Raw genomic sequence first — 16789 nt, 5'->3', positions numbered from 1 at the left:
ATTCTGTCCCCAATTGACAAATGTGCCTCTCAATATTCAAAGAGTACATACTGAGATCCTTCTCTCTCCTTTGGCCCTTTCCAATGAGAGTGCCTCTGAGCATGCGAAGAGTCCTTTCCCCTCCCCTCCCTTCTACTGCTCAACATCCAAATAATACATATTCATCTCCTCTCCTTTTCTCTCCCCTTCCCAGCAATGCTGCCTCTGAGCATGGAAAGATTACCTCTTTATATTATTATTGTATTTATTATTATGATTGCTCAAAATTGAGACTTGCTTCTTTTCTTTCTCCTTCGCTGAAACTACAGCAAGCTGGATGCAGATCTGGGAATGGCTGCTTGTTGGACTACAACTCCCAGGACTCTGGGACAGGATTCCCAATCTGGGGATTCTGGGCAATGTAATCCCCCGAAAGGGCAAACTTTTCCTAGCTCTTGTGGTCATTTCAATGAAAAGAGAAATGAACATAAATGTGTACTCTTTACATGCTCAGAGGCAGCATTATTGGAAGGAAGATTGAGGAGCAACACTTTCCGGACAGAGATAGTTGGCCTCAAAGCCATTACATCACCATTAATTACTATTAATCATCATCATTATTATTACTGTTTAATCACCCCAAAGGTCTGAACAGCCCTGAAGGTTAAAACTGGCTTACAAATCCTTTTGGATGACCCAAGGAAGACTGAAAACCAAACCATATTCCATAAAGAAGTGTGTGTGTTTGTGTCGTGTGCGTGCAACAACAATCGAGGTTGCACACTCATCGCACAGATGACTTGTGTGAATTGGCCTCAATGACCCTTCTGTTGATTGCATTTGGCCTTCCAAAAACAAATCCATCCCAATAATAATAATGATAATAAACAATATAGATAGACAGAAGACTTTTCTTCCTTGCTAGTTCTGCATCCCCAATACAAGTGATTTTATTTTTCTTCCCCAAAGGGTTGGTGTTGTTATCACAATTTGTTGCCACAATCGACAATCATGGGCTGAAATCCAAAAGGAAATGGGTGTGTTGCAGGGAAATGGAGAGGTGGGAAATAGATATCGAGAGCTCTGATTTGCAACCAGTTTCAATATTTCTGCATCATTGCATGGAAAGGGCCCCCTCTTCCTTTTGTGCAAAGAAACCAAGGAGGTTGCAGGTAAGGTGTAGGTGTGGGGCCTTTCCCTAACCTCTCCCAAAACCTTCTCCCCTTTGAGACAATAGAAAAATGAGATTTTAAAATTATATTCAAGACTCCAAATATAAATCTTGGCCGGTTGACAATGCCGGATGCTACCCAACCTGCAAGAAAAACCCTCCTGGAGCAACCCAGGGCCAAGGAGATTGCATTTGGATTCATCCCCAAAGATGAGGATGATGGAAAATCCCCTAAAATGGGGATGATGGAAAATCTACCCCCCCCCCCATTTACCCCCATTGGTGTGGTTGCCAAAAGGGGTGTCAACACACACACATATTGTGCAAATTTCAAATGCCAAAATCTTCTCCCTTATCCTTTTGTGCCGAATAAAAACGACTCACCCGCTGCAATTTTTCATCCAAGCTCGTTTTTTCAGCTGGGGAAAGATATTTCAGCTAAGAAATGATATTTCTCCCCACCCCAAAATCAGAATACCCTCCATGACCCTATCCAATCCCTTCAATAAGTCTATTGACAAACATCCGATTGTTCACAGAGAGACGATCCTATTCGATAACTGAATGAGAGCGGCTATGGTTTCCAAAGAAGAAATCCTTGGCAGGCGGCAGGGAACACAAATCAAAGCCCACAGAGGATGAGTGGTCTGATGCTTTGTTGAAAAGCAACTGTTTCTATTTGTATATTGTATAAAAGCAAAGAGATCAATAAATATAGATATGGCTATTGAAACACACCCAGCCACACACATTTGACCCTCTGGGTCGGATGGACACAGGACAAAGATCCCCAAGCCAGTGACACCTCCAGGACCCAACAATCTCCAAGACACAACTATCCATCCATCTATCTATCAATGCAAGTTGTGCTATTTTGCAATTTTGTCCCCATCTTTCCAGCCCCAGAGGTATTGAGAGGAAGTTGGAAAAACCTCCAGGACCCAACAATGTCTATCTGTCTATTGTATAAGTATGTGTATATGTTTCTATCCCAATTTTGCTATTTTATCCCCATCTTTCCAGCCACAGAAGTCTTAAGAGGAAGCCAGCAACACCCCCAGGACCCAACAACCTCCAGTACCCAACAATATCCATCCTTCCATCCATCTGTTCATCTATCTGTCCATCTAATCCATCCATCTATCTGAATATATTCCTATGCAAGTTTTGCCATTTTGTCCCCATCTTTCCAGCCCCAGAGGTACCCAGAGCCCTCTGTCAAGTTTGCAAGACCCCCCCTGAAACAAATCCAGGCATAGGGGTCCTGAAAACTAGTATCTTCCTCCTTACCTTGCCCTCTTCTTTTTAGAAATCATGCTAACAACAACAACCATCATGATAATGTCACCGTCCCATTCAATTGAGAGAAGAAACAGCTTTGTCTCTTACCTTGGATTTGCTGGGTGCCTCCCAGAGGAGATGATTTTTTTCCCTCCTCTTCTTTTGCTGCAGTCTTTGCTCTCTCTCTCTCTCTCTCTCTCTCTCTCTCTCTCTATATATATATATATATATATATATATATATATTAATATCACATACAAAGCCAACTCTCTAAACCTTTGGAAGGAAGAAACAAGGGGGCCAGATTCTTCTTCTCCTTCTCTCTCTCTCTTTTCCTCCTTCCCTTCTTTTTTACACCTGTCCCTGCCTTGCCTTGATGGGCATCTTTGTCCGCAACCATCCAAGAGAGACAGTAACCAAGCAAAGACCAGGGACAAAAAAAGACATTGGGGGAAGGATGGCAATTTCTAAGGGGGGAAATTCCCCCCTTCTTTTGCTCAGCAGCTTCTGCACCAGCTGGGTTAAAAAGCAGAAGGAAAAAAGGTGGATGGGGAAGAAAAAAGAACACCTTTTGGGGGGGAGGAAAATGCAGAGGGAGGAGGGAAAAAACCACTGCAAGAAAGGAAGGATGTTCAGCCTGTGCCCAAAGAGAGGAGCACTGATGCTCTTGCTTTGCTAGATTGTTCTTCTTTGTGCAAAAGGGGAGGCAGGGATGGAGGAGCAAGGTTGGAAAAGTGGCCCTTTATTATCAGTCTTCCTCCCTTTTTTCTCTTTTTGCCTTTTCTCTCCTGGTGTTAGGGAAGGAGCCACATCTCTACCCAAAGCTGGCTGGCTGGTGTACTGCAGCCTTCCAAAAAGTCTCCAGTTTTTCCAACGGTCGGGTGGAAAAACAGGGCTGGATTTCTCTCCCGGTTGCCATGCAAGCAAAGGAACTGGATTTGCAAGGCTTGAAAGCCAGCCAGCCATCCCTTCACGGATCCTGCTGCTGGGGCCAAAGTTATCACATATGCACACTCATACGCACACAAATGCACAATGAGGACATATGTTTTGCAGAAATTCATAGGGACGGAGCTAAAATGATGGCGTGAGAATGCTTTGTTGTTCAGTGTCGCATGCCTTCAAGTCATCTCCGACTTATGGCAACCCAATTTTGCTAGTTGTTTTTATGTCACAACTATCACCACAGTTGTTGTAGGGCTTGAAGTCATCTCCAACTTATGGCGACCCTCGGCTGTGTGCATGTGATGTTGCAATTCAAATTTTGCTAGTTGTATTATGTCACAACTATCACCATGGTTGTCGTAGGCCTTTCAGTCATCTCCAACTTATGGCGACCCTTGGCTGTATGCATGTGATGTTGCAATTTGAATTTTGCTAGTTGTTTTTATTCCACAACTATCATCATGGTTGTTGTAGGCCTTCAAGTCATCTCCAACTTATGGCAACCCTTGGATGTGTGCGTGTCATGTTGCAATTTGAATTCTGCTAGTTGTTTTTATGTCACAATTATTGCCATGGTTGTCATGGGCCTTCCAGTTGTCACCGACTTATGATGATTCTTGGCTGTGTGCATGCGATGTTGCAAATTGAATTTGGCTTGTCATTTTACGTCACAACTATTGCCATGGTTGTTGAGGGCCTTTGAGCCATTTCTTACCTATGGTGACCCCATCACAGGGGTTTCTTGGCAAGATTTCTTCAGAGGGGTTTTGCCTTGGCCATGCTCTGAGGCTGAGAGAGCATGGCTTCAACTAAAATTGCATTTGTGGGTATCAGCATTGCGATGCCATCACTGGACTTCTTCTTTTCTAGCTACACCCCTCAACTTTCTCCTTTTTAACATTTACTTTTGCTCTCCCCCCTCAACTTGTTGCTCCCTTATGGACTACAAGGCCCATCGTCCCCAACCACAACTGCCCTGTCTGAGGTTCTAGCGGGAACCTCTTTGCCGATTATCCTTGGCCTTGTTTGGCTCCTTCTTCGCTTCCATTTGCAGTAAACATCTCCAGGTCTGGGATTGGAGAAGAAACACTGTTGGCAATGTACATCTGTGTGTAGGTGTGTGTGAAAGCTGTATATAGCCCTTAAACGCTTCTGTTGTGTTTTGCTTTCTTTAAAATAGCCAAATATTTAACCAAAAGATTTGGACAATTGCATTCACCTGCGTGTGCAATTTGAACATGAGATATTGATTCTAGGTGTTGGACCTTATTTCTCCCCCCCCCCCCTTTTGTGTGTGTGTGTGTGTTGTGGTTTGAGTGTTAGACCAGGACTTTGGAGACCAGGGTTCAAATCCCGGCTCGGTCATGGAAACCCACTGGGTGGCCCTGGGCAATTCACACTCTCTCAGCCCCAAAGGATGGCAATAGCAAACCTCCCCTGAAGAAGCTTGGCAAGAAAACCCCATGATAAATTCACCTTAGGGTCGCCATAAGTGAGAAACAATTTGAAAGCACACAACAATAACAATAACAAGAGACACAGATGGACATTCCTGTATCCTATACAGGGATAAAGACGGGACCAGTGGCATCTTTAGGGTTGGTGCCGGTAACTCATGGCATCGTTTCCCCCCTCAACGAATGCCTCCCATCCCACACCATACAGAATCCTTGGTAATGTTTTTTTGTACTAACACTACTCCTAAATTGTAATTCCCGGATTATCACTGAATGTCATGGCAATAGCTGTGACATAAATAACTGGCAAAACTGAAATTACAATGCCATGCACACAGTAGTCTAAATGTATTTACATGGACATCGTTTCATGCGGTTTCATGCGCCTCACAGTTTCTTCCCAAGGACAGATGTTTGGGGAGCAATGGTGTTACCCCCCTACATTAGGGTGTCCCCTGCTGCAGTTCATACTCCCTGCACCTCACTAGTGACGCCCCTGGGCAGAACATACATGGAGGGAGGGAGGGAGGGACGGATGGACAGATGGATGGATGAATGGATGGACAGATAGGAAGACAGACGGATGGATAAAATTCATGGACAGACAGATAGATGGACGGATGGACAGATGGATGGACAAACAGATGGCTGGATAGACAGAAGAATGGATGGATAAACAAATAAATGGATAGATGGATGGATAAATAGACAGACAGACAGATGGACTGATAGAGCTATGGACGGATAAACAGATAGATAAACAGATAGATGTACTTAGTAGCTGAATATGCAGTAGCTGAATATGCTGTTCTGTGGTAGCCTGCAGACCTAGGCTACATCTCAAATACTCAGCCACTCTTGGCTCAGACTCTCAGCTGCTATGCCAGCCTTGTTTCTGACCTTATCACCACTCTGACACCTGGCAGATAAGAGGGAATGGTCCTCTCTGTTGTCAACTGTCCACTGTCAGACTGGGGCAAGGTGATGAACTTGCTCTCTCCAAAGACAAGGTTCTTGGTCTTTCCTACCCCCAAAGCCACCTGCCCCAGAACCAGAAGCTGTATGACTCCTCCTCCTGTGCATGAATCCAAGCCAAGTGTAGAAACACCGGCGCCAAGCCTTGAAAAGTCATGCAGCAGAAAATGAACGCCGTGCATTATCTTTTTTTCCAAAGTGACCTTTCCTTTCTACTTCATCCCCCCCCCCCTCCACTGCCACCCTGAGAGCTGCATAACTCTATGGACATTTGGAAGAAAAGAGAAGATTTTTAAAAAGAAGGGGGAGTGACAGATGAGGAATGCTCTGCCTTAAGCACATTCATGATTCGTCCCAAGAGATGAAGAGTCCTTCGCTGAGCAACGTCATCTTTAATTTTTCCTTCCCTGCACTAGATTATCTTCTTTACACTTAGTTTTATTCCCTTGGTGTTGGAATAATGACACCAAGGCCTGTTACAGACAGCCAAAATAAAGCTGCTTCGAGTCACAGTGGAGGTATGGTGTTTCAATGATGCATGCATCCTAAGAGTCCAGAAGCCACACCAAAGCCACGCTTCAGTCCTTAGGGCTGGAGCGTGGCTTTGGTGCGACTTCTGGTCTCTTAGGACGCATGCATCATTGAAACACCATACCTCCACTGTGACTCGAAGCAGCTTTATTTTGGCTGTCTGTAACAGGCCCAAGACTCATCATTGCCACCATCACCATCTCCATCATTGAATCATAAAAACGTAGGGTTGGAAAGGACCCCAAGGGCTATCAAGAATGCTAGGAAGTCCAGGAGCACAAATGTGCATCAGAAATGCCTGATGCCCATCAGAATTGGCCAATGCACCTCAAAAAGGCCATCACAAGTGCCTGATGTACATTTGGAGCCCACTTGCTCAGCTGTGCATCTTTGCAGTCCACCAACAGGCCTTTGTTGTGTTTCCGCAACCTAGGCACGGGTTCGTAAAGTTACAAAACAAGGTCTTACCCACCTTCTTTGCAACCTAGACTTGGCTGTGTGAGGAATGCTGTAACTGTGGGTCCCTGCATGGCAGCGGGATGGACTACATGACCTTTGTGGCCCCTTCCCCTTCAATACGATTCTATGATTCCCCTAGCATTGGTAAAACAACACAAAAGAATATATGTGGAATCATACCTCCAGGGGGCGTCACTCTCCAGATAAATGCACACTTTTTAAAAAGCCCAAATTGCACTTTTGCAAAAACCCAACTGCAATTTTTAATTTAAAGAAGATAGGTTTGGAGGAAGGGAAAGGGTGGATCCCACTTGAAGGACTCTGGAGACTTGGGTAGCAACGCCCAGTCCCTCTGCATTCGCCAATTTCAGCATTGCATAAATAAATTAGAAGGGAAAGCCGATTAAGGCTGTATCTGCACTACAGAATTGATCCGGTTTGTCATGGCTTGAGCTGCCATGGCTCACTGCTATGGAATTCTGGGAATTATAGTCTGTTGTGGCACAAGCGTTTTCTGAGAGAGAAGGCTTAATGACTCACCAAACTACAGTTCCCAGAATTTCATAGCACTGAGCCATGGAAGTTAAAGTGACGTGAAACTGGATTATTTCTGCAGTGTGATGCAGCCTAAGATGAACAGGGTTGAAGGAGGGAAGAAGGAAGCTTTACTACAAAGTATATTATCACCTCGTATGTAGTTACAGGTAATTAGTTACCTGTAATTAGTTAAGAAAGCTGGGCAGCTCCTCGCTGGGGATGCTTTCTTGTTTCAGCATTTCCTTTCATGTGTCAAGTAACTAAGTTAAATTGTTATTTTAAATTGTTTTAAAATGTTCTCAGCCACCGCGAGTCCCATTATTGGGAGAAAGATGGGATATTGATGGATAAAACAAATTAAATTCCTTTAAGATCTTAAGAGTTGCATTATTAATTAAAATAAGAGTTACGTTAAAGAGTTAAATGACTTCTCCATCTATGCTAGTTGGGCAATGGCCCCAAAGACCTAGAGAGTTGGTGGACATCTTCCCAAAAAGGAAGGACTGAGATGCTAAACTTTGGTCCGCCAGGTATTTTGGACTCCAACTCCCAGAAGCCCCAGCCCACTTGGCCAGCAATCTGGAATTCTGGGAGCTTAAGTCCAAAATACTTGGTGGACCAAGGTTTGGGGATCGCTGCAAGTTTAGCTGGAGGTCTTGCACTGAGGCAAGGGTTGGACTCCATGGTTGGACTCCTTCCAACCTCCACAACAGATTGACTTGGAGATCTATCATCCACAGAGTCACCATTGTTCGCAGTCACCTTTGAAGAAAGACAGCAACCAAGTTCAAGGAAGGAAGGGAACAAAGAGAGAATAAACTGTGCCAAGAAAACCCTGCGATCGGTTCACCTTAGGATTGCCATAAGTCGGAAATGACTTGAAGGTACACAACAATAGCAACAACACATGTGATGTATACCACAAAGCAAGCTAGTTTTCTGTGGCTCCAAAGACAGGCTGGATAGTATGGACAGTAGGCTGTATGGTCCCCCCGAGGTCCCTTCCAATTCCAGGATCCTATTCATTTATGGTTAACTTCACATTCTAGAAGCTCCCTCTTGTAAATGGATCACCCTGTTTACAATTAAAGATGCCATCAGGTGAGAACGGACAAAGTGGCAGCTCTTCCACCGCAACGGTTATTTACGAGGGTGGCATAAAGAGAGGTGTGAATGGAAATTATATTTTCCAGGCAGTAACAAGCGACATCCATCAGCCTGTCTATGAGGAGAATTGGGAGCGCCAACACTCCCTGGTTGGGGGCACTTTTGGACATCCTAGCCTCCTTCCACGGACCTGACCCACCAAGTGCCTGGTTCAAGGTCCACTCAGTGCCAGATCCCATCTCTGGCATGGTGACAACATAGGATAGAAATGGAGCACATAAATGAATGACACTGTAGAGTAGGACCTTGGTTTTGGCTGGGGTTCGGTTCCAGAACCAAAATCTGTGGCTGCACAAGTCAAATCTCAGGGCCTGGCTTCTCTTCTGGAAGCCACAGGAGCAAGGAGGAATCTCAGGTTGAGCAAGTCACACACTCTCAGCCTCAGGGGAAGGCAAGGGCAAACCTCCTCTGAACCAATCTTGCCAGGGAAACGCCACGATAGGCTCGCCTTAGGGTCACCATAACTCAGTGTGGCACAGTGGAATGGACTGGAGACCAGGGTTCAATTCTCAGCTCATTCATTGGGTGAACCTGGGCAAGTCACACTCTCTTAGCCTCAGAGGATGGCAATGGCAAACCTCCTCTGAACAAACTTTGCCAGGAAACCTCATGATAGGGTTGCACTAAGATTTCTGCATGTCGTGGTTTGAGTGTCAGACTATGACTCTGGGAGACCAGGGTTCAATTCTCTGGTAAGCCATGGAAACTCACTGGCTGACCTTGGGTGAGTCTCAGCCTCAAGAGCAAACCTCCTCTGAACAAATCTTGCCAGGAAAATCCCATGATAGGTTCACCGTAAGTTGGAAACAATGGCGCACCCAAAAAACAAGCCCACATTTTGACACAGGGAACATGTCTCATAGCCAGAGGAGTATCCAAGAGATGTTCCATGAATCCACCCCATGCATCAGTCATCTTGAAAAATCTTTCCTTGCTTTTGTCTGTCTGGCCGCTTGATCGACCATCTCCCACCTCCTTCTTCCTCCCATCACCGCTTCTTCTCCTCCGCCACCTCACCCAAGCTGTCAAGTCGGACTCTGTTTGATGGCTGGATGCATTGTTTTGCCTTTTCCCCATCTCCTCTCTTTTGCAAGACATCTGACGCTTGTCCTTCCCTCGCCACCAGGCAAACCACTCTTAAGTGCTTTTTGCAATTAAGGCTATGGGGTTTTGCAAAAGGGGGGGAGCTGGGAAGGAAAGAAAAGGGAAATGCGTGAGTCAATCTTGGGTTTTGTCTTTCTTCCAAGATGGACCAAGTCGGACACTTCAATATCTGCAAGAAAATATATCTGCAGAACGTGTCCCCAAAAGGATTCAATTGCTACATTGAATGGGGTTTTCTTGGCAAGATTGGTTCCGAGGAGGTTTGCCATGGCCATCCTCTGGGGCTGAGAGAGTGTGACTTGAGCCCAAAGTCATGGCCAAGCAGGGATTTGAAACCTGGTCTCTAGAGTTGTAGTCCAATACTCAAATTACTATGCCACATCCCCTCCGAAAAAGAACCTTTCCTAGTTTGGTCCCTTGCGCAGTGCGCAGTGCGCAGTGGGTTTCGTGGCCGAGTTAGGAATTGAATGTAGGGATGTAATTCTTGGTTATGGAAGTGCACTGGGTGTCTTTGGGCAAGTCACACTCTCTCAGCCTCAGAGGAAGGCCATGGCAGACCTCTCCGAACCAATCTTGCCAAGAGAACCCCATGATAGGCTCACCTTAGGGTCACCGTAAGTTGGAAATGGCTTGAACAACAACAATAACATTTCCTCAGTAGGTTTCCTGTCAAAGGAAGCAATGCGTAATTGGAGCAATTTTCTCTCCATTGCAAGAATGTCTTCCAGAGTTATCCAGTTTTCAATGCTGATTTGCAATCTGGAACAGATTCGGTGCAAAATTCGCATAGAGGGCTGTTTTGAGCAGAAGGGCAGAAAATGGCAATTCTGGGTGAAACAACCACATGCAAATGTTGTGCAGAATAAGTCGTGAGAGCCAGTGTGTTTTGAGTGTTGGACTAACTTTGGGCAAGCCACACTCCCTTGGCTTCAGAGGAAGGCAATGGCAAACCTCCTCAGAACAAATCTTGCTAAGAAAAACCCATAACAGGATCGCCTTTGGGTTGCCATAAGTGGCCATAATAACAACAGCAACAACCAAGTCCCAAACTGCAAACAAGGCTTTGAAAGCAATGGTTTTCAGAGACGTTCTTGCAATGGGAAGAAAATTGCAAAAATGGTTTGTTGCTTCCCGAAGAAATTTAATGAAGAATTACAATCCCTACGGAGAGTAGACATCCTTCTGCACTGAAAAGGCTGTTTTCTCTCGATATGCAGCACACAAATTTGGTGCAGATAGCTTTTCATTGACAGCAAGAAATGATATCTTTTTCTGCATAGAAACACCGTTTCTTGTTAAGAAAAGTCTGCTTTCTGCACAAAAGAGCCATGTGAAAATTTTGCACAAAATTGGTCTCGAACTGCAAAATCAGTCCAATATTCTTTTGGTTTTGGCATGCAAAAGAATGGGCTATTTAAAAAGTTATTTTGTGAACCGAATACAGCCCCCACTTCCACAGGGCTGATACAACAAAACTACACGTCCCAGAATTACATAGCATTGAGCCATGGCTGATCAAGTGATGTCAAACTGCATTAATTCTGCAGTATAGATGCTCAAACCATGATACTAGTCTGGCTCTACTCTCTCTCTTATTCTTAGATGCAAGAAGGGATCCAATGCAATTACATCCCTCGGTTCAGAGGCATTTCATAAGCAGAGCTCTTAGCAGAGGTGGCAACAGTCATGTCCCTCTGCCTTGCAAAAAGGTGGTCAGACCAGAGGACCTCTCCATACCCCTGGGCCCATTTTCCGAGGAGATGGTAACTCCATTCCCCAGCTTTGCTAGCGTGGGTGGCTGGAGGAGAGTGAAGAAAGCATGATGTCCCTAGCCACAGAAGGTGCGATGCCGGCAGATGCTTCAAAAAACACTATCGATCAGCACCATTCTTTGCCTTTCTGAAAGAGAAACGCAGCTCCCTTGGGCTAGCCGTGGGCTCCAAAGGTGTTGAGAGAATGGAGCTGATGATGCACACATTGAGCAAGGAGGGGAGCTGGAGCAGGTGGGTCTTCTTTGGAAGTCTCAAGTGCCTATAGAAGGGATTGTTTGCTTACTTCGAACCCACGGAAGCGGAGAGGAGAAAGAGGAGGATCAAGTGTTTTGAGATAAAGATGAAGAGGCTGCTGTTGGGTGCAGTGCAGGGAGAGAAATTGCAAGGAGGGGGAAAATAGGTGCAGGGGGAAATTTGTCTTGCTTTCTTATATGCAGTTGAGTACAGCGCGCCCGCGCTATACGCGGCCTTGAGCATACGCGCTCAAGCCGCAGGGCACACGCGGGGCAGAAGGGGCAGCACGTCCCATTCAATTGAATGGGCGCGCGCGCCCGTTGTGCCCCGCGTGCTCCCGCACCGCCGCGCCACTGTGCACGAGCCCCATTGTTTCCAATGGGGCTTAAGCATAGGCGGAATTCGCCTTACACGGCGGGATCCAGAACGGATCCCCCGCGTAAGGCAAGGACGGACTGTATTGCAAATCCCTCCCAGGGTTCAAGCCAGGAAATGATGTGGCCCTTCCAGTGCGTTTGGATTGCAGCTCCCAAAATCCCTTAAACTGGGTACAACCGCTGGGTATTGCAGTCAACAATCTCTGGAGGCCTGCATGGATTCTGCCTCCACCCTAAGATGTACTCCCTTCAAGGCTTCCCCAGCCTGGCACCTTCTGTAGTATTATTATTATTATTATTATTATTATTATTATTATTATCCCACCTTCCTTCTGCATAAGGACCTTGTACTAAACCTCCCATCGTTCCCAGCATGGTTAAGAGTTCAGAAGGGTTGGGAATTACCACTTCTCTTAGCCAAGGAGTGTGTCTACATGGTAGAAATAATGCAGTTTGACCTTACTTTCACTGCCATGGCTTCTTCCAACAGAATCCAGGGATGGACAGGTTGCTTACCTGTAACAGTATTTCTTCGAGTGGTCATCTGCGAATACATACAAATGGGTTTCACTGCGCCTGCGCAGTGCTGCTCGGAACCTTCTGGAATCACTGGGCAGAGTTAACTCTGCAACATATTGAAACTTTTTGGCGGTAACTCCGCCCACCCGTTATAAGGCCCCTGCCTTCCCGCTCTTTTCCCCAGTTCCGTAATTTTTTCCGCCAAGCAGGCGAAGGAAGAGAGCCAAAGAGAGCAGGACACTGAGGGGACGGACGGGTGGGATTTGTATGTATTCGCAGATGACCACTCGAAGAAATACTGTTACAGGTAAGCAACCTGTCCTTCTTCTTCGTGGTCTCTGCGAATCATACAAATGGGTCTAGACTGACAAGCTTAGGTATGTGGCGGAGGGAGTGTCCTGAGACCATAGTTATGGTGAACCAAAGGTATATTTATTACAATAAACACCTTGAACCATAAAAAGAGTCAGTCATTTGTAGATGCACAAACCAAACATAGCAATAACATTGCTGAACCTGAGAAGTGGACAAAAGGTCATGCAAGACCAGTCCATGGGAATTGTGCAAATCATCATTCAACAGATAAACACAGTAACATACGTACATAAGTGTGTTCAGTAGCAATTAATGCAACCCCGAAACTAACACAGCCCTCCCGAAAGCTGCATCTCGAATGGCCCTGGTGTCCAACCTGTAATGTTTTATAAAAGTCAGAGGTTGGGACCAGACAGCGGCCTTGCAGACATCCTCCAGGGGAATCCCTGACAGGAATGCAGAGGATGCTGCCACTGACCTCGTGGAATGAGCCCGAACCCTGCCAGGGAGAGGCTTGCCTAACAGATCATAGCAGAGGTGGATGGTACCAGCCACCCATTTGGACAACCTCTGCGCAGACACAGGCAACCCCCGCTTCGGTACCGAGTAGCACTGGAAGAGTCTCTCGGACCGACTGAAGGCAGCAGTTCTGTCCAGGTAGAATGCCAGTGCTCTCCTGACATCAAGAGAATGCAGACGCCGCTCCTCCTCTGACGTCGGGTTCGACGCGAGGGTAGGCAGTACAATGTCCTGGCACATGTGGAAGGCGGACACCACCTTAGGCAAGAAGGTAATGTCCGTACGGAGAACTACCTTGTCCTTGTGGAATCTTAGGAAGGGCTGGTCCCTCCGTAAGGCACAGAGTTCGCCCGCACGGCGGGCAGAAGTGATGGCCACAAGAAAGGCGGTTTTCCAAGTCAATAGCCTCAAGTCCGCTGTGGCCATCGGTTCAAAGGGCTTGGATTGGAGGGCAGACAGTACCGCCTCCAAACTCCAAGCCGGTGTCGGTATCGAGGCAGGAGGATAAAGGTTGGCACAACCCCTCAGGAACCCTTTCACCAAAGGGTCCTTGAAAAAAGACACCCTCCCCCCGAACTGATATTTTGCACAGATGGCAGAGAGATAACATTTGATGGATGCGAGGGAAAGCCCCCCATCCAAAAGTGCCATCAAAAACTCCAGCACCACTGGAGTGGACACCTGTGCAGGAGATAAGCCCTTTTGTTCAAGGAAGACACAAAACCTCTTCCATTTAAAGGCATAGGCACGCTGAGTAGAAGGTTTCCTCGCGGCCAGGATCACCGACTTCACGGCATCGGGGAGGGCGGTCAGGGTAGGATTCTCCAGGCCACCAGCGGTAGGCTGTCGATGTTCGGATGGAGGATCCGTCCGTCCCGGATCGACAGCAGGTCCGGGCGAGGATCGAGACGAAGAAAGCACCTCCTGGAGAGATGTAGAAGGGATGCGAACCAGGGCTGTCTCGGCCACCACGGCGTGATCAAGATCGCGTTCGTGTGGTCCAGCATCATCTTGGAGACCACCCTGATGATAAGAGGAAAGGGGGGAAAAGCATAAAGGAATTCCTCCGTCCACAGGAAGGCGAATGCGTCCCCGAGGGATCCAGTCATTGGCCTCCTGGAGCAGAACTGGGGACAATGGCTGTTCCAAGCGGTCGCGAAGATGTCGATCTGGGGGGTTCCCCACCTGTCGAACAAGGCGCTGACCGTTTCCGGATGGAGTCTCCACTCGTGACACACCGAGGACGATCTGCTTAGACGGTCTGCCAAGTCGTTGTCGTCTCCCGGCAGGTGGATTGCTTGAAGAAGAACCTGTCTCCGAATGCACCAGTCCCAGATGCGGAGAGTAATCTCGAGGAGTGTGCTTGACTTGGTGCCACCCTGCTTGTTGATGTAATACATCACGGTGGTGTTGTCCGTCTTCAGGAGTACCACCTTGCCTGTCACAGCGGGTTCGAAGGCCCTCAAAGCCTTCTCGACTGCAAGCATCTCGAGAGCATTGATGTGAAGAAGGCTGTCCGAGTCCGACCACCTGTCCTTTACGACCAAGTCGAGGAGGTGGGCGCCCCAGCCCTCTAGGGATGCATCGGTTGTCAGGGTGACCTCTGACTGTGGCTGGTGGAAGGGCATTCCGGCGCACACGTTGTGTTCGTCCAGCCACCAACCCAGAGAGGCGGCTACCGGTCTCGGTACCGTCAACCATCTGGCCGGGGAATCCTCTATCGGAGAAAAGACGGAGAGAAACCAAGCCTGGAGCGGACGTAGGCGAAGTCTCGACCACGGTGTCACGAAGGTCGTGGACGCCATGTGCCCCAGGGCGATCTGGACGTCCCTGGCTCTGACTCTTCTGTGTGATATGCAGGGGCTGAGTGATGTTACCAGCGCTTGGAACCGGTCTGGTGGAAGAAAGGCGGAGCATCTTACGGAGTCGAGGATGGCTCCGATGAATTTGATCTGTCTGGACGGGGTGAAATGAGATTTCTCTCTGTTGATTACCAGTCCGAGAGAGTCCAGTAGCCGGATTGCGAATGAAATTGCATCCTGAAGGTCCTGCTGGGAGTCGGCGACAAACAGCCAGTCGTCTAAATAAGGGAAGACTCTGTAACCCTTTTGGTGCAGGTAAGCTACCACCGGGGCCATGCACTTTGTGAAGACTCGTGGAGCTGTGGCCAGGCCGAAAGGAAGGACATTGTAATGGAAGGCGTCGGAGCCGACGGCGAAGGCGAGGAATCTCCTGTGGGACTCCCGAATTCCGATGTGGAAGTAGGCGTCCTTCAAATCGATGGTCGCGAACCACAGGCCCTGGTGTAGGAGAGGCAGAATGGAGGCTAAAGTTACCATACGAAAGCGGCGGTAATGGAGGAAGAGGTTCAAATCTCTCAAGTCCAGAATTGGTCTAATGCCCCCATCGGACTTCGGTACCGTGAAGTACCTGGAGAAAAAGGCCGCATGGAAGGAATCGGGGGCTAGGGGGGAAATAGCCCCTTTGTCCAGTAAGGCGCGCACTTCGTCGAGAAGGGTGTCCGAGGGTGGGGTGGAAATGAAAGCTCCGGTGGTCGGGAGCTCTTTGAACTCAAGGGTATAGCCCCTGCGGACGATGTTTAGCACCCAAGAGTCGGAGGAAATGGAGGCCCACACGTTGATAAAGGGCCTAAGAATGTCCAAAAAGTATCTAGGAGAGGCGAAGTGCGCGGGAAGGTCTCATGCCCTCTTTTTGGACTGATCAGGGTCCTGCCGTCGGTTCTTGCGGTACCGAGAAGGCTGGTTGCGGCGACCAGAGGATGACGGAGACTGGGAAGGGTATCTCTGGCGTTGAGGGCCCTGCTGTTGAAACTGCCGGTCCTGGTAGGAGGACCTGCTGAATTGGCCTTGCTGCTGCTGCCAAGGGCGGAACCTCCTACGGAATGGAGCAGGGGTGGGGGCAGACATACCGTGCTTCCTCGCCGCTGCCTTCAGTCTAAACTTCCGGTTTAGCCTGTCATCCGTCTCGGCATGGAAGAGGCCCGAATCGTCTATGGGCATGTCCTCGATCGTAGACCTCACGTTGGCGTTTAGGTCCGAACCCCGCAACCAAGCGTGCCTCCTCAGGGCAAGGGAAGCTGCCATAGCCCTGCCCGAGCACTCCACGACGTTCCTGGAAGCAGTGATGAGCCATGCGCCGATGGAATGGGTCTCATCCCTAATCTCAGTGAGGGTTCGCTGGGCTTCATCCGGAACGTCGGGCACGATGGGGGAGATGCCTTCCATAAGGGTCTGAATATATGCACCCATACAAGCGGTGTAGTTTGTTGCCTTCACCGCCAGTGCTGCAGCCGCGTATGCCTTCCTGGCCAAGGCATCGACCTTCTTAGCCTCCTTATCAAACGGCACAGCGGCTTGCCGTTGGGTCGCAGTCTGCTGGGCACCTTCGACAATGGCAGAATTCTGCCGAGGGTGGGAGGTCAGCCAC

General features: G+C 48.0%; 1 protein-coding gene across 3 annotated transcripts in view; it reads right to left on the bottom strand.

Moving 5' to 3' along the window:
* SEMA6B (semaphorin 6B) overlaps positions 1–16789 on the bottom strand; it is a 195836-nt gene that overhangs the window by 84416 nt on the left and 94631 nt on the right. The window contains exon 1 of one of the 3 annotated variants that reach the window (XM_089535648.1): positions 2540–2624. The exons of 1 other annotated variant lie outside the window; for it this stretch is intronic. The gene's annotated coding sequence lies outside the window, so the exon portion shown is untranslated. Of the gene's footprint in view, positions 1–2440; positions 2507–2539; positions 2625–16789 lie in introns of those variants that run through there. One more of the 3 variants, XM_089535650.1, reaches the window with a different exon arrangement.

The sequence above is a fragment of the Sceloporus occidentalis genome, unplaced genomic scaffold, assembly GCF_023333645.1.
Source record: "Sceloporus occidentalis isolate IW3139 unplaced genomic scaffold, rSceOcc1.0.p SCAF_8, whole genome shotgun sequence".
Taxonomy (NCBI): domain Eukaryota; kingdom Metazoa; phylum Chordata; class Lepidosauria; order Squamata; family Phrynosomatidae; genus Sceloporus; species Sceloporus occidentalis.
Note: the sequence above shows the minus strand (reverse complement) of the source record. Positions and strands in the feature narration are given on the sequence as shown.